The sequence below is a fragment of the Lacerta agilis genome, chromosome 10, assembly GCF_009819535.1.
Source record: "Lacerta agilis isolate rLacAgi1 chromosome 10, rLacAgi1.pri, whole genome shotgun sequence".
Lineage (NCBI taxonomy): Eukaryota > Metazoa > Chordata > Lepidosauria > Squamata > Lacertidae > Lacerta > Lacerta agilis.
The window spans coordinates 17,425,970-17,451,288 of NC_046321.1; the positions used below are offsets into that span (position 1 = coordinate 17,425,970).

The 25,319-nt window shown below is 44.3% G+C and overlaps 1 protein-coding gene across 4 annotated transcripts in view; it reads right to left on the bottom strand.

Annotated features, from left to right (window-relative positions):
• The window catches only part of LOC117053874 (IQ motif and SEC7 domain-containing protein 3-like), a 140,800-nt gene that overhangs the window by 63,012 nt on the left and 52,469 nt on the right, over window positions 1-25,319 (bottom strand). For all 4 annotated transcript variants that reach the window (XM_033162181.1, XM_033162180.1, XM_033162182.1 and 1 more), the window contains exon 2: window positions 19,163-19,243. The gene's annotated coding sequence lies outside the window, so the exon portion shown is untranslated. The remainder of the gene's footprint in view (window positions 1-19,162; window positions 19,244-25,319) is intronic.

The following is a 25,319-nucleotide window of genomic DNA, read 5'->3' on the forward strand; positions in this document are numbered from 1 at the left end:
ATGAGGAAGGAAGTATATTCCATCCGACAAAAGGATATTCTTTCATATAAAGCACATCACATCACCATGAAGGTCCCTTTATTTACCATTTGCAATGCAAACAGACATCAGCTTCATTCTTGTTCTCCTTCAAGGTAGCCAGTGGAGTTTGTTATTGCTGTTCCTGTTTTACAGACGGGAGAACTGAGGCCGAGAAAGCCCCTTCCGGCCCTAGAAGAGGAGGGGGGGTTGCAGTGGAGCACGAGCCCTCCACGTGCACAGGGGATGCTATGCATCCCCTGGCACTATTGGGCGAGCTCGGGGTGCGGCGCCCAGCTGGCTGGCCAACCGGCGCAGCCGGCTAGGGCGTGCCCACTGCACTTAAGTGGGCCCGCAGCCAGAGCTCGCCCTCTTCCTTCCGGGTTCCCGAAAGGAAGGTTATGTTGGCTGTTGCTTCTCATCGGTGATCACGGGGTGAGTCCTTAGCTGATGTGCAGCAGCAAGGGCTCATCCAACAGTGGTTATCCCTTCCTGGACTGCCAGCACGACGTACTGGAGTCGGATATAGTCTAGTTCAGGGGTCTGCAACCTTTAAGACAAAAAGAGCCACTTGGACCCATTTCCGAAGGAAAAAAAAAACTGGGAGCCGCAAAACCATTGCGACATTTAAAACAAATATAACACTGCATTTTATTTTTAAAAATCCGATTTAAATTTTAAAAAATCCGATTTAAATTTTAAAAAATCCGATTTAAATAAAAAGAATCTGATTTAAATAAAAAAATCAGCCACACCTCCGGAGGGAAACTGCTGCTGTCTGCTGCTGCGCCTGCGCTGGCAGAAACGAGGCACGACGCATGAGCAGAGCAGCACAGCAGCAGCGCTCTCAGCCTCCGGAGGGCGGGCCGCTGGCCAGCTGGAGGGCGGCCGCTGCCGCTGGCCAGCTGGAGAAGTGGACGGGTGTATCCGCCCCGGAGCCCCAGAGCCGCAGCAAAGGTGTAAAAGAGCCGCATGCGGCTCCGGAGCCGCGGGTTGCTGACCCCTGGTCTAGTTAGATCCAATGCCTAAAGCCAATACCGCTCAACATCCGGAACCAATAAAGTTGTGGCCTTTTATTGTCCATTTAACCTTATTTTACGGTGTCTCGTGTCTTTATTTCACGGGAGGGATCGGGATATCGACATGCAAACTACAATTTAAGTTACCTTAAGACTCTCCTCCTGCACTGAACACAGCACAATAATAATAAAAGTGAAAAGATGCTGACAATCGGTAGTGGCTGCCCATTCCTTGCATGAACCTCAGTGGAAACAGGCTGGGTTACAATGAGAAGCAACAGCCAACATAACCTCAAGTTTGCAGACAGCTGATGTATCCTAGTCACTATTCCATTAGACATAGATGTCACCTTCAAATTCCAACCCAGATTCTCGGGAACTTCTGAGATCCAAAGCTTTGCTTTGATCCAAGGCTACAAATGTCAGCATCAAGCGATCATCTTCCCTCCCTGAAAGCCACTGTCTTGCACATCACCCCTAGAAACAGCATAGATGTCTTCAATGTAATAATGCCACTTAAGTTCTTGTGTCCTTCTCTGTGTGTGTGTTTATTTGTTTGTTTGCTTGCTTGTTTTATAAATCTTTGCTTTCTGAAGCCTATTGTAAAAGGCAAAAGAGATGACTTGGTATTCTATGGAATACTATCCCAGGGAGGCTCACTTGGTGTTGACATATTATTGGAGCCAGACAAAGACATTTCTTTCCTCCCAGCCATTTGAGTGCTGTTTTATTCTTTGCAGCAGTTGGCTATCTATGGTAGTTACACTTGTTTTGTTAGAGCAGGCATAGGCAAACTCGGCCCTCCAGATGTTTTGGGACTACAACTCCCATCATCCCTGACCACTGGTCCTGATAGCTAGGGATGATGGGAGTTGTAGTCCCAAAACATCTGGAGGGCCAAGTTTGCCTATGCTTGTGTTAGAGGATGGGAGGGTGGCTGTTTCTATGGTTTGATTGTCTTGTATTATGCTTCACTCTTATTTTAGTTTTTCATAGGTTGCATTGTGTATTTTACTATTATTTACAATTTGCTGTGGAACGCAGTGAATAAAGCGACATAGCAATAGTAAGCAGCAGCGCCCACTAGGTCTTAACTATGATTTTGTATGTTGCAATTCCCCAAATTCCAACAGCTTAACATGTGTTAAATTACGAAAGTTAGAGGGCTTGTCCACACTTACTCTTGTCTTGTTGCTTTCCCGGAGGGGGGGGGGTGTTCTTTAGTGCACAATCAGAGCAAAGGGCAATTCGAGTTTTCTCCACATTGACTTTTGCTCCAATTTAGCACTGAAGAACAGGTTTCCCTGGGAAAGGAGCAGGGCAAGGAGGTAGCTGTTTGGACCTGTGCTTTCTAGGCAAGGGGCAAGTGGAAGAGTGGGTGAGCACAGAGTAGACAACAGCCCTGACCTGGCCCAATCCCTGCAACTCAGTCTCCACAGAAATCAGCAGCTACATAACACGTTATTACACTATTTAGGTATGCACTCAAGGGCCCTTTCACACATTATGAAGAGGTCAACTCAGTGTTCATTCAACTGGAAGCTACAGCTACCTGGCAAGTGTAGTCCTGGTATACTATGAGTGCTTCCAAACACGACATTTGTTCCATTCACATTTTACATATTTAGGTCTACACTAAAAAGCAACTTGGGTTACACCTAAAAAAAAATTACTTGCATGTATCTAAAATTATAATAAACTAATGAGACAAGTATGTCCTTGCAAATATAAGTACCACTCTGGTACACTCAGAAGAGAACCATGATTGGCTGCAGCTCCCTGCTAGGTACACACTCTGTTTCAAACCCAGGTTTGTCTCTGCGGAATGTGTGAACTGGTCCTGAAGCCGAGGCAGGTTGATGTAATTTAAAGTCATGAACACCTCTGTGTCATAGCAGGAAGAAATTCCTCTTTAAAATGCTGCTTGCCATCTGTAGAGCCTTTACTTTTCTCCAAAACCAATTTAGAATCTGCTGACCAATTAATTGGGTGAACTTTTTTTTTTAGTCTATCAAAATGTCTTTAATTGGTTTAACCTAATTGATTAATCTACAGCAGCCCTGCTTTTGATTTCCTCTCTTGCCGTAAAGGTTTGGTGATTTTATATGGTTACTGGTGTTGTGCCTTTGTTGTTTATATCAGCAGCAGAGAACCTTTTTCATACCAGGGTGCCACATTCCCATGTGGGCAACATGCTAAGGGTGGGTGGGACCAGAGGCAAAAAGAATGCCAAACAAAAAAGGGAAAATGTACCTTTGCACAGTGGGCTAGTTTTTCTTAACACTCAAATACCCCTTTGCTATCCTCCATCCACACAACATAACAACAACAAAGAGGCCTTATCACAGAGTTCCATTCCTGGGAGGCAAGAATGTAAGAACACAATAAGAGCCTGCTGGATCAGGCAAATAGCCCATCTAGTCCATTGGTCTCACAGTGGCCACCCTATGGGAAACCCACAAGCGAGACCCAAGCACAAGAAAACTCTCCCTTCCTGTGGTTTCCAGAAACTGGTATTCAGAAGCATTACTACCACTGACTGTGGAGACAGGGCATAGGCATCATGGCTGTTAGCCTCTGATAGCCCTCTTCTCCACGAGAACACTCAAGGTGAGTATGAAGTAAGCCTGCTGAAAGTGTGGCCTAAGAAGAGTCCAAGGGGCCAGATAGATGAGGCTGGAGGGCTTTGGTTGGGGGCAGGTCTGATGTTCTCCACCCCTGAGTTATAGGTCAACAGCATTCTTTCCTGCAGAGAAAAGAGTTGTGACCAGACAGTAACTGCAAACAGAAATTCAAGGCATTGCAGTAATAACAGTATACCTTTCAATACTGTTGAAACAGTATGGTGTATATATGCTCAAACCTTAAACAAGGGAAAGGGTGAAGCAGGGTAAACACAAAACCACAAATTTGTTTTCTCTGTGTTTATCAGCCTGAGGCTCTCAACATGAGTTGCCCATAAAACACAAACAATGTATGATCAGAACGAATCTTCCAGGATCCGAAGTGCAATGATCCTTAATGCATTCTGACTTCCTCCTTTGAAACTTGTTTCCTTTCTGCTTCCTTTCTCTTCAGGAGGAAGGAACTCAAGAGAGAGAGCTCAACTTCTGAAAATGTATGACATAACAGGAGTCTGCCTGTTCCCCCCTCCTCAAAGCCCGCTTAAGAACGCCTCGCTTTGTTCACAAAACCCTCTCAAGTCACCTGAGGGCAGCCACAGAATCCGTCAGCAGCCAGGATGAAAATAGCTGCAGCTACTACGGGGATGAGTTTGCAAGGAACCAAAGCTTCGGAAGGAGAGAGCCAATAAATCCCAGCTCATGCTGTCCAGGGTACTACCCAACACACACAAACAGCAGTCTTTACTTGTAAGTAAGAAAAAGATCTTTATTCAGGCAGGAAACAGTACAAGCTCGGTAGCAGACTCAGGAGACATAATTCAGAAGTTCAGGAAAAGAGCAAGAAGTTCTGGACTGGATGGAAGCGACAAAGATGTCCCAACAAGTTTCCCTGTCCCTTCCACAAGCTTTTAAAGATGAGGCTTTTAAAGATGAGGCATGGTAAAAGTAGCCAAAGGGTACCTTGGTGATTTAGCCATTTCCCCTGCATGCAAAGACAGGCTCTGGCCGATTGTGCAGACTAGACCAATAATGGGTCCAATGGTCAAGAAGCCATTTGCTGCACATGCTGGAGAGGGAAGTGAGGAGCAAGGGGGGCTCATCCACCTCGGAAGGCAGCCCATCTAGAAGAAGGAAAACTCTGATCCTAAACCTCCACTGCCTTGCAGGATATCTTCGGGAGAAGAAAAGGCTAAGGAGTAAACCCTACTCAAATCCAGAGTGGAGTCCCTAAGAAGGTTGGATGATGCCTTGTACGCCTTCTTCCAGCAACTCCTGTAGCCAAGCTGGTGCTAAACGCATTGGTCTGATTTCCTTTGGACCATGTGAGTGAGACCCAGTCTTGTTGTCTGGGCAGCTCAGGACCTCCATACACACTGCCCAGGCTTACACCCCAAGGAGGTCACTTTGGTGCTGCTAACGCAGCAGTTTTATTGCACCCCCCGAAGCACACTTCATTGTCTCTCTCAAGCAGACGGATGCCAACAGAAATGGTTGTAAACCACTGCAATATATTTTTTATGATAAAGCAGCATATGAATATGTTTATAAATCAATAAATAAGCAAACTACAGTTCCCTGGAATCTTCGGGGGGAGCCAGGGCTGTTTAAAGTGGTACAGGAGTAGTTTAAATGAACGATGTGGGTGTAGCCATTGTCAAGATAAAGATAACGAACCTGAATGGTTCTTTTTAGTCTAAGCTCACTAACACCTGTACTTTTTCAGAATCTTTTTAGAAGCTGCATCTTGTGATCAAATACCCACATCCAACATTTGGATCAAATGGTAACTCAGCAGATGATTTGGCACCTTTTCCTACCCCCACTCCCTCAGCCCTCCATCTCCTTTTGTAATAGTAATAGATCACACACTGATCTATTGCCAAGATAAAAGAGACGAGAAAAATAAACTGCTGTAAGTGGTATTATAACCATTATTAATAATCTTAGAAGCATCTGGATGTGTCTGGTCTTTGGCTTAAGGGGTGCTCTGACAATACCAGAAATCAAGGGGAAAGCCATATCAATTTTTGCAGAACAACTGCTGCTCACATCATAAAAACTGGAGGTACTTCTCTGGGTCATGAACTCCAGTGGAACCAACTGGCACAGCTATCTGATGCTGACCTCAAAGGCAAACTGATGGCTGCCTTTTCTCTTCTTCTTTTTAAAAGATCAGTGTCAAAGGAGGAGGGATCCCACCAGAGAAATTCAGTTTCAAAATGAACTGCAGAGAGCCTTTTCCACTAGGATTCCCCCTCCCCGCCTCCATAGGTTAACAAAGTTGATAGCCGCTAGCAATACTGTGTACTAATAGGGACAGGTGGACATACCAGGAAAATGCAAGGCATTGGGAAGCTAGTGAACACATTCTGCATCAGAGAATTCGAAAGCTGGAATTTTCATTCCATCAGTAAAGGTAAAGGGTAAAGGGACCCTTGACCATTAGGTCCAGTTGCGGACGACTCTGGGGTTGTGGCGCTAATCTTGCTTTATTGGCCGAGGGAGCCAGTGTACAGCTTCCAGGTCATGTGGCCAGCATGACAAAGCTGCTTCTGGCGAACCATAGCAGCGCACAGAAACGCTGTTTACCTTCCTACCAGAGCGGCACCTATTTATCTGCTTGCACTCTGATGTGCTTTCAAACTGCCAGGTTGGCAGGAGCAGGGACTGAGCAACAGGAGCTCACCCTGTCGTGGGGATTCGAACCACTAACCTTCTGATCGGCAAGCACTGTGGTTTAACCCACAGTGCCACCCGCATCCCTCATTCCATCAGTAATTGGAATGAAAAAGGGGGAACCTTATTCAAAGTGGTGGGTGTGGTCTCACTAACAACAGACCACAGGTCTCCCATAGCAAGCACCACCGCAAGTGTGTATGAGTCTTATGCTGCATACACAACATATATTTAAGGCACATGACTTCTCCCAAAGAATCCTGAGAACTGTAGCTCACTCCTCACAGAGCTACAATCTCTTGCACCTTTAACAGACTGCAGTTCCATGGATTCTTGGGAGGAAGTGATGTGCTTATAATGCACAAGGAATAGACAGGTGTTCATGTACGCATGGATTGGTTTATATTTATGTTCTTTATACATTCTCACCTGGAGAAACCTAGACCCCATTGAACTCATGGATTTTTTTGGCTTCGTTATTCAACTTAACACGCTGCTATTATTTTCTACCTTAGACACGTCACGACTGCATTTTGATTTGTCACTGGCTGCCGAGACATATTAATTGTTGTTTGCATTGTTTCCTGTTATTCTTAAGAGACGTTATATTATGTTGTCACTTCCTTTTTTTCCTGTGGCTCCTTTGTACAGTGTGTCTCATTTCATAGCCAGCCTTGGCTGACTCCATGACTCTACCACGCTCTTGAAATATCAAATCAAACCCTTCACCAGCTCCTCCATCCACAACCTTGTGCTCTTACGTTAGAAGTGTTTAGCAATTCAAAGTTACAGCGGGGGAGGCAGCAGCCTGACCAGACTGTAGAGAGAACTGGTCCAGGACGAGACCCAAGAAAATCGATTATATTATGTTCTTCACTGCTAATTGGTGCTGAGGCTGCAGGCAGCCTCCTGGTTGCCGTGATGAGTAATCCAGTGGGCACTTTAGGAATGAGTGCACAGCTGTTTGATGCCTAAACTGTATTGAGTTGGAATTTAATTGCTCCATAATCACGAAGTAAACACTTGCCAGTTGCATTGATCATGTTTCAAGTCTGATCTAAGCAGCACTTTATACACGAGAAAATTAAACTTCAAAAGGAAGCTAACACATGCAAAACCCATGGGCAGGGAGCCCCCCCCCCCGCCTCCCTTCTTTTTACAGTAATTAAAAAATCCACCTCTGCTGGATTTCAATTTCTGGAACCTTTTCCAGGTGCATCTTGAAACCCCACCTTCATCCACCAAAGCTGTAGTTTCCCATATCCAGAACTGTGTGAGCCCCCAATTCTGCATCAATGCAACATAACCTCCAACACTGCATGGGTCTGCGCTATACAAAAGGCGCATCTATTTATTATCCACTCATTTTCTAGAGATGCTGGGAAGAGAGGAGCTCAGAGCCAGTGTGGTGCAATGGCTAGAATATTGAACTTTGACTGGGGAGACCCTGGTTCAAATTTGTGCTCAATCAAATCTCTTGGATCACTTACCACCTCTCATTTTATTCTACCTCATGGGGTCGTCGTCAAGAGCAGCAGGAGGAGAACCATGTGCTCTACCTCAATATCTTTAAAGGAAGGTTGGGACAGAATTGTAATAAATAATCCCTCAAATAGGACAAATTTAGCAATTCAGAGAAAAGTTGGTAAGACATCACCTCAAAGACCAAAAAAAAGAACAACACCAAACCAGGGGGGTGCTGAATCACAACAGCTCTAGGCTGATGTCTGAACTTAGCAGAGGAAAGCTGAACTATGGAACTCCCTGCCAGAAGGAAATTGCTGCGGCAAAGAATTTAGCAATTTTGAAAGAGGGATTAGATACACACAGAAAATTACGTGAGCAATTGCCTTGTGATTATGCTAAACTCCACCTCCACTTGTCTCCATTTTTGACTAATTCTGTTCCTGCACCACCAGTTTGAGACTGGTGGTCCTCAGAAATTGTCGGCCATCTCTCAGGGTAGAAATCTCTGCTACAGATGATACTTTAAGAAACAACCGGGGAAAGATTATACAGATAGTGTTTCCCATAGAACAAGGGAACAACAGTATAGGATCTATAATATCTATTGATATTATAGCACTGTTTTGGGGCATTGCCTTGAACAGCAGCATGGTGGTTTATTTATCTGGTGATACTAGTGTAAAATAGCACAGAATCTTTGGTTATAAACACTTAGTATATGTATATTTTGCATAAGGTAAAAAGGTAAAGGACCCCTGGATGGTTAAGTCCAGTCAAAGGTGACTATAGGGTGTGGTGCTCATCTCGCGTCAGGGTGAGGGAGCCAGTGTTTGTTCGCAGACAGCTTTCTGGGTCATGTGGCCAGCATGACTAAACTGCTTCTGGTGCGATGCAACACCATGACGGAAGCCACAGTGCACGGAAACGCCATTTACCTTCCTGCCACAGCAGTACCTGTTTATCTACTTGCACTGGTATGTTTTCAAACTGCTAGATTGGCAGAAGCTGGGAGAGAGCAACAGGAGCTCACCCCATTGCGCGGGTTCAAACCGCCAACCTTCTGATTGGCAAGTCAAAGAGGCTCAGTGGTTTAGATCACAGCGCCACCCCTGTCCCTTATATTTAGTATATGGTAGAGCATGAGGCTCTTAATCTCAGGGTTGTGGGTTCGAGCCCCACATTGGACAAAAGATTGCAGGGGCTGGACTAGATGACCCTCGTGGTCCCTTCCAACTCTACAATTCCATGATTATATGATTACTGGGGATCAGAGGTGAGGAATCCTTTTCAGGACCGCAATCCCTTGTGGGCAAATTTCTTGGGACCACATGTCAATAGTTGGCAGTACCAGAGTCAGAAGGGAGCAGAGCAACGGATGCGATTCTTACCTTGTACAGGAGGATATATTCCAGCCACCCAACAGTCAGGGGTTTCCACATACATGCCACACATTCTTCTCTCCATCCGGGCAAACAAGAGACATTGTCATAATTCTGGGACACATCCTAAGCTGCCCCAAGCACTGGTGGAGACAGTTGAGTAGGACCAGTGAGGGATGTGGCCTGGACAGGGGACCTAGCTTGGAGGAGGACCAGATAGAGAAGGCTGGAGGGTCATCTTCAGACTCTAAGTCTGAGGTTCTTCAACCCTGCAGGGGATAGATAGAACCTCACAATTTGTCTCCTTTATTGATGCGAGGAGTTTTGCCTGAAGAGACATCAGGACTTTGTTATCCATTTGCGAGTGAAGTGCCTTTCAAACCAGAACAGTCAGTGTTGATGGTTACGATTATGCGCAAAATGGCAGCACCCATTAAATTTCATTCAGGTAGGCTTAATGCTACATCTCAATTGCTGAAAGGCTTGTTTCATCTGGCATGTGAATAGTAAGCTCATTCTCTGAAAGTAGATCCTTATGTGGCCTAGAAACAGCACCATCTTTTGTACAAGAATATTAGCATGCCTGGAGGAACCTCCAAAATTTGTACAAGTACAAAAAAAACTTTAGGGAGTAAAAAAAAAAAAAGGGCAGAGGAAGAAAACCAGCCCAATGAGGGCTGAGCACCCTCAGTGACCACGGAATGCTGGCTGATGGGAGGGGGAAATGGAAAACAAGGAGGGGAGAAGGATGGAGGGCATGGCTGGCTGGGAATCTGAATAGAAGCATGCCACACTGCAATAAGTTGTTCTGTAGATTGTTGTGTAAACCACTTTTGTGGCTGTGTATGTTGAAAAGCAGTCTTTAATATATCAGAGATAAACAAACTGGAAACAATGCATTCCTCTTGGCCAGGTATCCCCAAATTTGGCCCTCCGTATATTTTGGGACTACAACTCCCATTATCCCTAGCTAACAGGACCAGTGGTCAGGGATGATGGGAATTGTAGTTCCAAAATATACGGAGGGCCGAGTTTGGGGATGCCTGCTCTTGGCTCACCCACACATGGATCTTCAAAAGGACCATAGAGTTAATTCGCCTTCAGCATCTTCTGCTTCATGTACTTTGGAATGCTTTCCTTCATTGAAGTCAGAGTGTAGAGTTTCTGTGCTGTCATTCCATTCATCTCCACAGGGGAGCCCTAGCCAGCTTCTGCGATGGATGATGACACACACACACACACACACACACACCCCCAAGAGCATCATGTGTGCCGTTCCCTCTCATTGTGCTTTCAACTTTCCCCTCATTACTGGGATGGAGACGGACCCCTCTCATCTCCATACCATTGACTTGCGCAAAAGCAAATGTGTGGGATGCTGACCTGTCAGAGGCGGAGGGTTTGCCAGGGCCATTTTAAAGGTCATTGTTCTGGAATGCTAAATTCCACCCGAGTGAGACTTGGAGAAATGGTGAGGCAATTACTGGCCTATTCAAATCCCCAGAATGCAGGCCTGTCGCTAGCAGATAAAAGCTGGCAGGGAAACAAGGCGCTTGTTCTTGAAATTGTGGGGTTGTGTCTATATTCAGCGGCGCAAGTAAAGAATGGGGCACGTCAATGACACAGCCTTTGTCCAGTCTTCCTAACTTGTTAATTGGGATCGGTTTGCCAAGGGTCTGTCGGAAATGATGTTTGGCTCAGGGTTGTCATAAACACAGGGTGGCCACTGCTGGTATTCAGCCTATTCTGCTGCCTCAGTTTTTAGATGATGCATGCTATTGTTTTCTAGTTATTCTATTGATATAACTGTGTAATTGTTCATTTTATGTTCTGTAACTCTCCCTGGTATCTATGGGTGGGGTACAAATATTTTTAGTAAATAAATAGCTGCAGAATAGAAAATTATTTAAATTGCAGTACTAGGGACGCGGGTGGGGCTGTGGGTTAAACCACAGAGCCTAGGACTTGCTGATCAGACAGTCGGTGGTTCGAATCCCTGCAACGGGGTGAGCCCCCGTTGCTCGGTCCCTGCTCCTGCCAACCTAGCAGTTTGAAAGCACATCAAAGTGCAAGTAGATAAATAGGTACCACTATGGCGGGAAGGTAAACGGCGTTTCCGTGCGCTGCTCTGGTTCGCCAGAAGCGGCTTTGTCATGCTGGCCACATGACCCAGAAGCAGTACGCCGGCTCCCTCTGCCAGTAACGCGAGATGAGCGCCGCAACCCCAGAGTCGGACACGACTGGACCTAATGGTCAGGGGTCCCTTTACCTTTACTCATTTCTAATTTTGCGTCTATATATATAAATGAGAATGTGTTACTTTTATGCAAATCTGTATCCCCTTTCACCATCATTTTAATCGAACTGCAAGTGGCCAGAATGCTGCAGCTCCTGCTTCCTTGTCTCGCCCCCTCTCTGCCAATCCCCATGATGCATGGCAATAGGAAGGTGCAAGTGGCCATGATGCTACAGCAATGTAGCCCTACCCACAGTGCTCTACTGGCTGTTACTTAATGTGATGGCTGCCTCTTATGGAGATTCAGTGGTAGACTACCCCTGTCCATGTAGGTTCAAATCCAATGACCGCTAATAGCTATCCAGCATTCCGTCAGTGTTATAAATGATTGCCATTTCAAAAGGAAATGAAAGTAACTTAGTGAGGCTCCTTTCATTCTCCCTCCCTAACTTGGTTTTCCATTTTAATTTATCTTAATTAGTTGGGGGTTTTTTAACCACTTCATAGTGCAACGGAAATCCCCAAGCCATTTACAAATCCCAACAAATGCTCAAATCTTATTTTTGATCCCCAACCTGCCAGTCAGCATTTTTTGCCTACTAAGCATGTTCAGTCATCATCACACAGAGTTTTCCTTTGAGGGTGGTGTTCCTTCCTCAGGTGTTGTTTCTGTTATTCCCCCCCCCCAAAAAAAACCCCACCACCAACCTATCTTATATCTAAAATAAGCTTAAAATCTGAGGTTCAGTACAGAAAATTATATGGCGTGGAACATATATAAAATTTTACTAGATATAACCCATTGTAATGACATTTTTACTAGTTTTTATTCTGTTTAATGATGCTTTCACTGATTCCCTCTATAGCACCATAACACATTCACCAATTATCAGTTTAATATTATTGTACTTCTGTAAGCCATGGGGTTCCCTCTACACTTGCTGATACCTGCCTCTTATGCAGGGATGGTGCCATTATAGCTGAATAAAGATCAGTACTCAGGAGAATGAATTTGCTATTAGTAAGTAGGACGTATTTATTTATGTATTCCTTTCTCAAAGGAGCTAAGGGCAGCCTAAATGGTTCCCTGTCTTATCCTCCCAACAATTCAGTGAAGTAAATTAGACTAAAAGACAACAAATGCCCCATGGACACACACTGAGCCTTGTGGCAGAGCAGGAATTGAACCTGTGTCTCCCTGGCCTCAGCCTGGCTCTGTAATCTAGCCCAGTGTTTCCAAGGTGTTGTTGGACTACAATCCCTATCATTCTCAGCCAGCTTTGTCTATGATCAGGGATGATGGGTGTTGTAGTCCAACAATATCTGGAGACCCAAGGTGAAAGTCACTGGTCTAACCACCACACTAAACTTGGTCACATTTTGTAGCACCAGTAATACTTCATATCACTTTACAACCACATCCCAAGTTAGTAGCCCAGAATAAAATGCAGTGCAACTGGTTGAAAGTGAATCTGAAACTAAGTTTCACATACAAAATGCATAACATTTTCCAGATTTGAAATGTCAAGTTTTGAATTTAAAATATATATCTAAGCTTCACTTGTTAAATGTCATTTTTTTAGAGAACATTTGAGGTGAAAACAAATCTATTCACCCATCCCATAAAAGTAGAAATCCAACACACACACACACACACACACAGAGAGAGAGAGAGAGAGAGAGAGAGAGAGAGAGAGAGAGACTTTACTAAGTTAAATATTCAGAAACTGAATTGTGCATTCTTGAAATTCCATTTTCAGCTTCAGAGACTTGGCTTGTTGTTGTTGTTGTTGTTGTTGCTGCTGCTGTTCAGTCATTCAGTCGTGTCCGACTCTTCGTGACCCCATGGACCAGAGCACGCCAGGCATGCCTGTCTTTCACTGTCTCCCGCAGTTTAGCCGAACTCATGTTAGTAGCTTCGAGAACACTGTCCAACCATCTCATCCTCTGTCGTCCCCTTCTCCTTGTGCCCCCCCATCTTTCCCAACATAAGGGTCTTTTCTAGGGAGTCTTCTCTTCTCATGAGGTGGCCAAAGCACTGGAACCTCAACTTCAGGAACTGTCCTTCCAGTGAGCACTCAGGGCTGATTTCTTTAAGGATGGATATGTTTGATCTTTTTGCAGTCCACGGGACTCTCAAGAGTCTCCTCCAGCACCATAATTCAAAAGCATCAATTCTTCGGCAATCAGTCTTCTTTATGGTCCAGCTTTCACTTCCATACATTACTACTGGGGAAAACATAGCTTTAACTATACGGACCTTTGTCAGCAAGGTGATGTCTCTGCTCTTTAAGATGCTGTCTAGGTTTGTCATTGCTTTCCTCCCAAGAAGCAGGGGTCTTTTAATTTCGTGACTGCTGTCACCATCTGCAGTGATCATGGAGCCCAAGAAAGTAAAATCTCTCATTGCCTCCATTTCTTCCCCTTCTATTTGCCAGGAGGTGATGGGACCAGTGGCCATGATCTTAGTTTTTTTATGTTGAGCTTCAGAACATATTTTGCGCTCTCCTCTTTCACCCTCATTAAAAGGTTCTTTAATTCCTCCTCACTTTCTGCCATCAAGGTTGTGTCATCAGCATACCTGAGGTTGTTGATATTTCTTTTAGCAATCTTAATTCCGGTTTGGGATTCATCCAGTCCAGCCTTTCGCATGATGAATTCTGCACATAAGTTAAATAAGCAAGGAAACAATATACAACCTTGTCGTACGCCTTTCCCAATTTTGAACCAATCAGTTGTTCCATATCCAGTTCTAACTGTAGCTTCTTGTCCCACATAGAGATTTCTCAGGAGACAAATGAGGTGATCCGGCACTCCCATTTCTTTAAGAACTTGCCATAGTTTGCTGTGGTCGACACAGTCAAATGCTTTTGCGTAGTCAATGAAGCAGAAGTAGATGTTTTTCTGGAACTCTCTAGCTTTCTCCATAATCCAGCCCATATTCGCAATTTGATCTCTGGTGCATTCTTGAAATTCCATTTTCAGCTTCAGAGACTTGGCTATGAAGATTTAAAGCATGGTGGGATTGCATTTCACCACATCCTTGGGCAGGGAGGTGTTTCTGTTCCTTCTTTCTAATCTAGAATTAGGGCTGGGCTGAATTTTCAAACAGTCTTTATTTTGACCAATCAAAAGGCAGTGGGGACAAAGTGAAGATGTTTCAGAAAAGGACAGTGTGTGTGTGTGTGTGTGTGTGTGTGTGTGTGCGTGTGTCCTATAGGCATCTTGCTGGCCATTCTCAGGACAGGATACTGGACTAAACGGAGCCTTTGGTCTGATCCCGCAGACCAGCTCTTCTTAGGATCTTACCAAGTCCCACACTGCTACGAGGGCCACGCTACTATGCGCACAAAGGGGGGTGCTTTAAACCTGTTTTAAAGGAGGGCCACTTCATAAGCACACACACATACTGACCACTCAAAATTTTCCCCTAAGTTCTCAGTGCCCGCATTCTTTTGCAGGAAACACACGTTTTCTTGGGAAACGAGTGCAATGCTCAGTACAGTGCTATCCAGAATAGATGGTATATCCACACAACACATATATATTGGTTTCAAGAGTGTTCAGCTGTCATGGCTTCCTTCAAAGAATCCACTGAAGTGCTGAGCATTCTCTGCTAGACATTCCATTTTACAGAACTGCATTTCCCAGGTTTCCTTGAAGAAGAAAAATGTCTAATAAACCTATTAAGGCCATGGTCTATAGATATGCCCAGAGATAAAGGCTGCATACGCACCATACATTTAAAGCAAATTACACACACACCCCGGAATCCTGGAAACTGTAGTTTACTCCTCCACAGAGCTACAATTCCCAGCAACCTTAACAAACCAAAGGTCCCAGGATATTGGGGGGGGGGGCGTACTGCTTTTTAAATGCATGGTGTGTACGCAGCCTTAACAGGGCATTTGACAATCACTTTTGCAGAGGAAAACACCACCCTTCCCTTCCCCCGCTGTTCATTAATGTTGATAAGCATCTTGCAGCTTCTGCAAACCACGGTGTGGTGTGGCAGGTTTGCTCCAACCGCACATTCCGCAGTGGAGGAGGAGGTGGAGCCAAGCAGCCCGCCCACTCCGCTGCCGAGGCCCCTGGGTCCCTTGAAGAGACAAGAGTCACTTCTCCGTTTATACTCCTTATTAGTCCCTATTCTATTTAATCGGCTTAGACTGATGAAGCGAGGCAGCGGCAGGGATCAGCCGGGCTGTTTAATTAAAGGATTGCGGCTCAGCCCTGCAGTTTGGGGGTTTGTGTAAATGAGCTGCAAGTACATTATTTAATCCATCGCACGGAGACGAGACGAGGCATTAATGAAGAAAACTCTAATTAAAACTAGACGGCTGGCAGTTATTAGCAGCATCACTTCTGACAGGCTTTCTCATTTACAATAAAAATAAAAAAATAAAACTGCCTGTTCAGGAAAAGGAAAAGGAAAACAGGGAAGAATTCGCTCTGTCTTATGTAATTTAAGATGCAGCAGCAATAGGCGAGCAGAGCAGGGCGGGGTGGAGAGAGCAGGCCTCTAAATCAGGGCTTAGCCTCATCAGGAAAGCCAGTTAGACTCCTCTAGAAAGATGGCTGCCTCAGCATGAGTTCTGTTGAGCTAATTCTAAAGATCTGATTGGCCCCAAGTGAGCCGATTTAGCTGACTGCTTATTCAGGATGCCAGGCTGGCTCATTTAAGTCCTGATTGGTCTCGCTTGCTCACCATATTTTCTCAGGTCCCCATAATTTTTAGTTAGTCTAGAAGCAGAGACAGGTCATGGAAAGATGGACCTATTGCAAAAGGATTGGTGTAATCAGGTGATAAAACAAGGGCCATTGTGACTGTTCCACAAGCAGGGCCAGCCCTACTGTTGGGTGATGTGGGCAGCCATAGTGAGGTGTCCATATAGGCTAATGCCACTATACATGAGACTTTGAGTGAAAGAAACAGATGGCACACTGCAGAAAAAAGTGCCTCACTGCATTTACCATAAAATTAAAGAGCATTTTGCATCGCAAGAACAGGTTCCATTCTGGTAGGAGAGTTCTGCAGAGCTGCGCGAGTTCTAGAGATTGACACAGGTAGACAGGAAAAGAGATTGTGTGCTCCTAGGCTGCACATGTGCGAGATTAAGATAAAAATGCAAGTGTGCAATCCAATTTTCTGTGTTTGCCAGAAAATCTCAGCCAGAGAGCTATGTTTCTCCTTGGACATAGCCGGAATTAGTTACGCACCACTCTTCTCTATTATAGCATCTCGGCCTGTTAGCAACCGGGGGGAGTTTCTGCTGTTGCCTGATATAATAACTCCACCAGATCCCCAGCGAGAGTGCCTCGATGCAAACTACTTTGGCGAGGACGGGCATGATTACAAGTTACAAGAAATATTGTAATTAATTCCCCTACATTCCCTCAATTCCACAGTAAATGCAACTTTGCTATCGCAGCGCTCGCTCTCAAGGGGAAAGAGTATCAGTTACAAGATCACTTGTTGTCAGTGCTTTCTCTAGGGCTCCACCCCTCCCTCTCTGCCCTCCCTGCATATTCATTCCATCCCTGGAGAGATCTGCAAAATGGGAGGGCAACTGCATCAGTGCAGCAAATAAGATAAACCCAGTGTTTTGAGAATATGGGCTTGAGAATATTAGTTTTAAACTGCTTCTTTCTGCCTAACCAGGAACCTGTGTGTTTCACCAGCCTGTAGTTTCAAACGCCACTGGTGGGATTGCGATGGAGCCGGAGTTAAGTGGTAATTCAACTTCAGCAACCTAACCTCTTCTGGTGCTTTCAAGACATAACACATTGAATATTGCAATTGCTGTTTCGGAGGAGAATATATATTTTTTCATGCTTCCACATGGTATCATTATTGTTTCATCGCTATTCCAGAACATTTGGGCCATCGACCCATTTCCCCCTTCTATCAGAAAAAAATCTAGCAGGTTCTGCAATATTTCTGTAGTATGGAAAGCAAGGAGGGCCAATCAGGGCCAGTAAAGGGAGTGAACTGGAGAGAGGCTGTGTAGCTGGAGGAAGAATGTGGCCAGGGGAGAATCCTGAGCGTCAAACATAGAGCGTTGGGGGACTGAGCTCAAGATAATCAAATGCTTGACTAATAGGTAATACTACCGATACAGAGCTAGTTGGCAGGAGTGGGGACAGATTCACTGTCAAATTCTTTAAAAATGCAGTGCAGTTGGAATAACAGTGGTTCTCACTGTTCGAGTCTGTTCAGATGAACATCTGGAGTTTTTTCGCAGTATTCTAAAATTTAAATGGGCATTGATAATAATCCACATCAGGAATCACTATTTTGTTTCCAAACCCGGCTAAGTGCCAGTGCAGTTAAGTGAGCCAACTAGGAATGCAAATGGAAGGTGAATGCACCATAGCAAGTGAATTAATGTGACTGTTTTGTAAATAAATAAATAAATAAATAAATAAATAGACAAGCTTTTCATCTGCATGCTGAAAGAGAGGAACCAATGAAGGGTTGCCATATCCAATACAGTGGTACCTCTGGTTACAAACTTAATTCGTTCCGGAGGTCTGTTCTTCATCTGAAACTGTTCTTAACCTGAGGTACCACTTTAGCTAATGGGGCCTCCCACCACCGCCACCCGATTTCTGTTCTCATCCTGAGGTAAAGTTCTTAACCCAAGGTACTACTTCCAGGTTAGCAGAGTCTGTAATCCGAAGTGTTTGTAACCCAAGGTGTTTGTAACCAGAGGTACCACTGCACAGGGGAGGCAGGAAGCTTGGTCGTAGGAAACAAACGTGGAGAGGACCGTCTTAAGCTTTCTTGCCTTGTTTCTAGCACCTTCTCCCCACATCCAGTGGACTACCACCATTTATTTTGCAGCCACCTCTGGACCCGCAGGGCTCCCACCCCACCCACCAACAGCTACTAGGAGCATCCTTAGCTGAAAGCTCTTTGGAAAACTTTTTAGGCTCAAGGGCAGGGCTGTGTGTGTGTGTGAGAGAGAGAGAGAGAGAGAGCGAGAGAGAGCGCATGTGTATGTATGTATGTATAAAGGTTTCACAAAACCAGGCTTCCCCACTCCCAACTGCCACCACCTGTTCAGGTTGTTTTGGAAGTGGTGATGCTTCTGTTCTTCACTTGCATTGCCATGAAGCCCATTTGGAGCAAGGCATTCAACAGCCAATTATGCTTCCTGCTCTCACTCTGGTTTGACTTCGCATGTGTAAGAAATATTAAGGAAATGGCACAGGGCAGCAGCAAGGAGTATGAACACCACCAATGTTAAATAGGGTGCATACTTCACATATTTGTTGAGGAAGTGGGGGCGTTTTGGAGCATTTTGCCTCAACACTGAATAACGCCCCCCCTTCTCTCTATTGTCATTCCTTCTATTCTGTCCCTTCTGCCTTGAGCCTCCCCCAACCTGCAGAAACTCTCAATGACTCTCATCAGCCCCAGCCACCATGGCCAATGCTTAGGGATGATCGGCGTTGTAGTCCAAAACATCTGGAGGGCACCAGGTTGGGGAAGGCTCCTCCAACGTAAGAGAACCACACAACTGGGGCTGGGAAGGGAAAGCTTATCCAATTTCATGCTTGTGCAAAAAAAAAAAAGAGAGGTCCCCCTGCCAGCCACTTCTTGGTGCAGCTAATCCCAGCGGTTTGGGTGGGAATGAAATGAAGCCTGCATGTTTTGTGTGCAGGTGAAAGCAGGGAAAGTAAGGCTGGAGGAGGAACACAGGAGCAAGCAGGGTATGAATCGACAAAGTTTCCCACCTTGGAGAAGAGTCTGCAGATGAAGACTTCTGCTCGGCATCAGCTGCGGGGCAGCAGAACTGGTGTAAAACAGTCTCATTCCTGTAACAGAAGACAAACAGGGGCTGGTAAGAGTTTGGCTCACTCACTGGCAAGCTAAGGAGGTCATATCCTCTGGTCCACATCCACTCCTGGCCACTGATTCCCACTGCTGGTGTTGGTCCTTTAAGAGATAAAGGAAAACTTGGATTATTAAAAAATGAAACTCCTGCACCATGTCAAGTGATCAGCAGCCTAACCCTGAAACTCAGTCCAGACAGTCTGCAGAGCACACGGAACAGTCGTCACAGGACCGCACCATCTCAGATATGCACGGGATCTGTGTGTGTGGCATTTCGTGCTTGGATTCTCCTCTTTGTAAGATCTTTCCAGAAAATCAAGGAGAATGCTTAGCCAGAAGGCTCATTGATATTCTACCTTCATATTATAGGAGAAGTTGGGGGAGATGCATGGCAAAACACACAACCCACCCCCCAAATGTAAATATCTAAATTGGAAAAGTCATAGGCAGGACTGTACTATGTGTCTTGCTGAGCATCTTGTTCAAAACTCACACATAAAATCCATGTAGTTGGAAGCAATACATTAAACAAATTATTCCAGTTCCTTCCTCATACTGGGCAGAAGATAGACAAGTCTGCTGTCCATGAAATATGCCTGTCTCCCCCAACTTATTAACCTCCAAACATTTTGGACTACAACTCCCATTAGCCCCAGCCAGCATAGCCAACGATCATGGAAGATGGGAGCTATCCAAGAATGCCTGGACAACAGCAGTTGGCGAAGGCTGGTACACACACAAAGGTATGTGTATGTTATTTTTAATATCACTCTAAAAATGATTATAAAAAAGAAAGTGAACTCTATGGATTTACATTGCTCCCATATTTGTTATTCCAAAACAAAACCATTATTTTTACATAATCAATTCTGCTGTCTTCCTTCTCTCTGCCAAACAATATTGGTAAACTTTGTTATGGAAACCACATTCTGAAGCACCAGTTCATTAAAGATGGGAGCACTTTATCCTTCCATTTGCTAGCAATTGCCATGTTAATGAATCTCACAAAACCTCGCAGTCAGAATCATCAAATGACCAATGCAGCTGAGCCCATGAAACAATCTACTGGAATGCCACATCCTGTCATCTCCTCCACAATTTTATTAATACTTCTAACCAATAGGCCACAATAATTTGGGGCTCTCAAAAAACAAATGTGCAACAAAAATGCTCCTGCAATAACAAGATTAAATTTCCAACAGCAAATATTATTACAGTTCAAGATCCCGTTCACCTTATATATTATGCAGACTTATGCCCCCACCTTTCAAATACCAGTACTTTGTAAGAATGGCTTAAAATAAAATACTAAAAACACCATAAAGTCACTTATAAGCTAAAAAGAGCCAGTCTATAACAGCAGCACCCAAATAAAAGAGAACAAGGTTAAAAACATTCAAAGTTTGGTAAAATAAAAAAGGACTTTGCCTGGATTCAGAAAGGCATCAGAGGCAAGTCCCCCTGGGGAGAACAGTCCTAAGCCAAGGTGCCACCACTGAGAAGACCCTTTCTCAAGTGGTCACATGCTGCACCTCAGATGGTGTGGAAGCTGGGAGAAGGCACTGGGGAAGGGATGTGCAGTTTCCTGCCAAGGATTATGGGATCTGTAGTCCTAGTCCCAGCAGGTAAAAGGTGTTCTACTGAGGACTAGGAGTGTCTACTTCCCCCACTACCTTACCTTTGCCAGAAGCTAGATTTTGGGGGCAAGAGCCAGAGGATGGGTGAAATTAGATGGTTCTTGTAGAGTCTGCAAGCAAATAGTGCCTTGATTCCACTTACAATAATTCAAGCAGGAGTGCTCAGTTATGCCCTGTTCAAATTCTCTGGACATCTCTAGTTCCATGCTCTCTACCACAAGCTATGGAAGTAGACATGGCAGCTGCCTTGCATAACTATGCAGGGTTCTAAATCACACACGGACAGGAGGCTCCTTGCTTTGGCCCTTCGCCCGCCTTCACAGAGTGCTGTAAACAGGGTGAAGGTGAGATGCCAGGCATGGTGGGGCTTAGCAGCATGCCCTGATCAAGACTGTGTTTTTGCACAGGACACAAGGTTAATCTAAACAAGGGTGTGGATGTTTCTTCCGTTTCAATATGAAGTCTGAAATAAGCTGCAGGCTAGTCTTAACTTTTTACTGTCACACAATTTTCCCACCCCCATTTTAGGTGTTTTTTTTGTTTTGTTTTTTTTGTTTTTGTTTTGTAACATCCCCAGCATAAGGATGAATTTTGTGCAGCTCAAAAGCTCACATATTGTTAGCAGTGCTAATTTTGATAAAAGTTATTCATCTTATGACCCTGCGTAGTCCAAAGAGCAATCCTAGAAAAGATATGGCCGTGTCATACAATGTCATAGAAGAAGCTTCGGCACAAATCCCAGGCACAGTCCAGCCCTCACCAACCTGGTATTCTCCAGATGTTTTGGATGACAACTCCCATATTTATGCAGACTGTGTTTTGGATGACAACTCCCATATTTATGCAGGCTGGGGCAGATGGGAACTGTAGTCCAAAACATTTGGAGGACATCAGGTTGGCAGACGGTGTTGTATCCTGTCTGGCTCTGCACAATCCCATGCTTTTGCCCCTCTGCTAAACTATAAAAAAACAACCCAGAGGTGCATCCATCAGGTTGTGCAGTCCTGTACCTTGGGGTGCCTTTAGCTGCTCCAGCAGTCTGCACAACAGAAGATGAATCTCTGCATGCTGGGCTGGATCTAACTGTTAATCCCTCTTGTTTATTGGAGATATAAAAGCAGCCCCTTGTAAGCAATTTTGCAAGTTCTGCTTGGCTGGCTCATCTCTAAACTGTAATTTTCCTTCAGCAACTGCCATTGACTCACTCGCTCCCACCATGCTCGCCCCAGGCTGTATTGGGACCCACAACTGCAAGGGAGAGCAGGTTTTGCCATTTTCCACCACTCCCCTGTGTTAACCACCTCTCCCCATATTATTATGGCTCAATTTTAAGAGCTCAGTCACCTGAATGGTCTGTACCTGCCAACAAGCTGGCCCCATGTGCTCGGAAAGAAAGCAGCACAGCCTCCCCTGACCTCCTCGGAGTGACTCATGCCACAACGATGCTCAGATTTTGCAGCGCGTTCCCATTAATCTGCTGCTTACTTTTGGACACCAGCATTATGTAATCCCCCAACCACTCAGCCCGCACTGCGAGGGGTAGCCAGAAGTCTCCATGTGTAGGGTTCTCAACTGCTTTGTCAATCCCCTGTGGTTCTGCACTTTCCCTGGGACCGATGCCACAAAGGCAGATGAAATAATGGGAAAGAAAGTGAACACTTGGAAAGAGGATTAAAAGCACACAAGTGGAGGGTGACTGTGTCCTTTCCTTCAACAGAAGCCAACATAATCATTATGTTGCTAACAGAGTCAGATTGCTTTAAGCACCTGCAGAGATGGCTGAAGAATCACAGAATCTTGGATTCTTGCATTTATGACTCTGGGAGCCAGGTCATTCCATTGACTCAAGGCTGGTGATCTCCAAGGGTTTGCAACCATTCTGGGGGGGGGGGGGGGGCGGGGGGGCGGGGCATGTGATCTTGGTAGACCTTCCTCTGAGGCACGATGGCAAGGGTGTAGATATACGTATCCTGCAAGACTGAATGTGCTGGGTTTCCCATGTAACAACGAAAGCTAACCAAGAGAACCGCAGTTAACCACGAAGAGATCCTCAGCAGCACAAAGATGAAGAGTAGGAAGGCAATTTATATAATCTTCCTTTTCTTGGCTTTGGAAATGATTAAAAAATGATATAAATATTAAACCCCCAAAGAGCCGCACAAGAAGGCTCTGTATAATTCCTGACACAAAACTGCCCTGCAGATTTGCACAGGCAGATGGCTAAAGATGGAACTATAAAAAGTCTGAGAAATGGGAGCACAGATTTAGCAGGTGGGAAGAGGGGAGGCAAGATTATAATTTCCCCCTTCTGCATGTTTTCCCCCCATTTGCTGGGAGGAGGGTGGAGCAGAACCTCAAGGGAGCAATTAGGCTCCAGAGTTCAATCCATCAGCACCCCTTCTTACCCTAAAATGCTACATGCATTACAGTTTTCTGAATAATTTTTAATACTTGTCTTTGATTCACAGAACAAATTGACTGTATGAAGCTGCCTTCCATCTAGCTCAGTAGTGTCTATGTGTTTTTTATATCAGTCTGGTTTTATTAACTGCCTGCTAATGTTCAAACTGCTTGTGCTCAATTTTAAGGGGGTGCAATGTGGCTTTAATGGGGTGATTATTTTATCATCATCATCAACATCATCATCGCAGTGTGGCAGCACTGGTAGCAGCTTTCCAGGGCTTCAGGCAGGAGACGGCACATTTTGCATTCACAGCATGTCCTCCTTGGCCCCAGCCTGGATGAAAGGGGCCATTGCACAGGGACAGGTTGGATAAAAATCAAAGATTTTTAAAAATAAATTTTTGAAAATGGATTTTTTTAAAAAAAATTAAATCGGAATTCTTTGATTTAAATCAGATTTTTTTTATTTAAATCAGATTTTTAAAATAAAAGCTTTTGGAGGAAAAATCTTTCTAAAGATAGTTTTCTATTTAAGTTACATTATAGTCCAAAGACTATTCATCAGGAAATAAGGATTTGTTTTAAGTTTTTCATGTGTGCTGAAACTCAGTCTAAGGTGTTTTGTTTTTTTTAAATTGTTTAACCACATCAGTTAACAAACATGGATACATATGCTGTAATGTTATTGTTTTAGTTAAATAAATTGTTTAAATTGTTATTAAGGAAATGATTAATTTTCTCCTTCCAATAAAGTACAGCAGAAAAGTTGTCAAAATATAAACAGTAAACTTATTAAACCTCACAATAATTTCATAATTATCTGTCAATGTATTTCTAATAGTATAACCAAATCAGTAATTTTTGATATAGCTGTAAAAACTACTCTGAAAATTTATTATTCCAAAAATGAAACCTTCATCTGGTTGTAAATATTAAGATTATACCAGCAAAATGAGTCTTTCTGTAAAAAAAAAAAAGATTTAAATCAAGTTTACTGACTAGTGATTTAAATTGTGATTTAATTCAATTTAAATCAAATCCACCCTGCACAGGGACAAGACTTTCTGATAAACAAGACATGCAAACTACATCATACGTTATTATGACATACACACTCACACACCACCACACACATATTGCAATGACATAGATGTGTACATGTTCACACATGAAATGCACCATTTTCCTTCCATATGGAAGCTCTCCATCTTGTGTTGGAAATGTCATTTGTGTGCTGGAACACTCATTCATTTATGTTGGATTCCGCCCCTGAAGCAAAACAATACTGGAAACCTATTGCAAAATCAATGAATGAAATAATAGGTTATAAGATCCAGCTTTGCCCCTGCTTTGTTTGACAACTTATAAAAGAAAACATCGCTTCTATTACTGTGGCAGCCAAGGGTGATTTACCCCAAATACTGGAAAGCAGAATCAGAGACTTGTTAACAACCTTGAAGGTCAACTAGTTTAACTCCCAGCTCAATACAGATCTGCAGTCAGTGGAAGTTGGTCCATTAGGCCAAATGGAGGACTGCCCAACCAACCTCACTCTGTTCAAAGCCAACCCCTTGCCTTCTGACTTGCATCTAGTCCAGGGAGTGGTACTGCCTGCCAGCTTTCTCCTCCTTGGTCGCGGGAGAGACTCAGGAAGAAGGGAAATGGGACAAGACTGCAATTAGTAGAATCATAGAATCATAGAGTTGGAAGAAACCACAAGGGCCATCCAGTCCAACTCCCTGCCAAGCAGGAAACACCATCAAAGCATTCCTGACAGATGGCTGTCAAGCCTCTGCTTAAAGACCTCCAAAGAAGGAGACTCCACCACACTCCTTGGCAGCAAATTCCACTGTCGAACAGCTCTTACTGTCAGGAAGTTCTTCCTAATGTTTAGGTGGAATCTTCTTTCTTGTAGTTTGAATCCATTGCTCCGTGTCCGCTTCTCTGGAGCAAAGAAAAACAACCTTTCTCCCTCCTCTATATGACATCCTTTTATATATTTGAACATGGTTTTCAT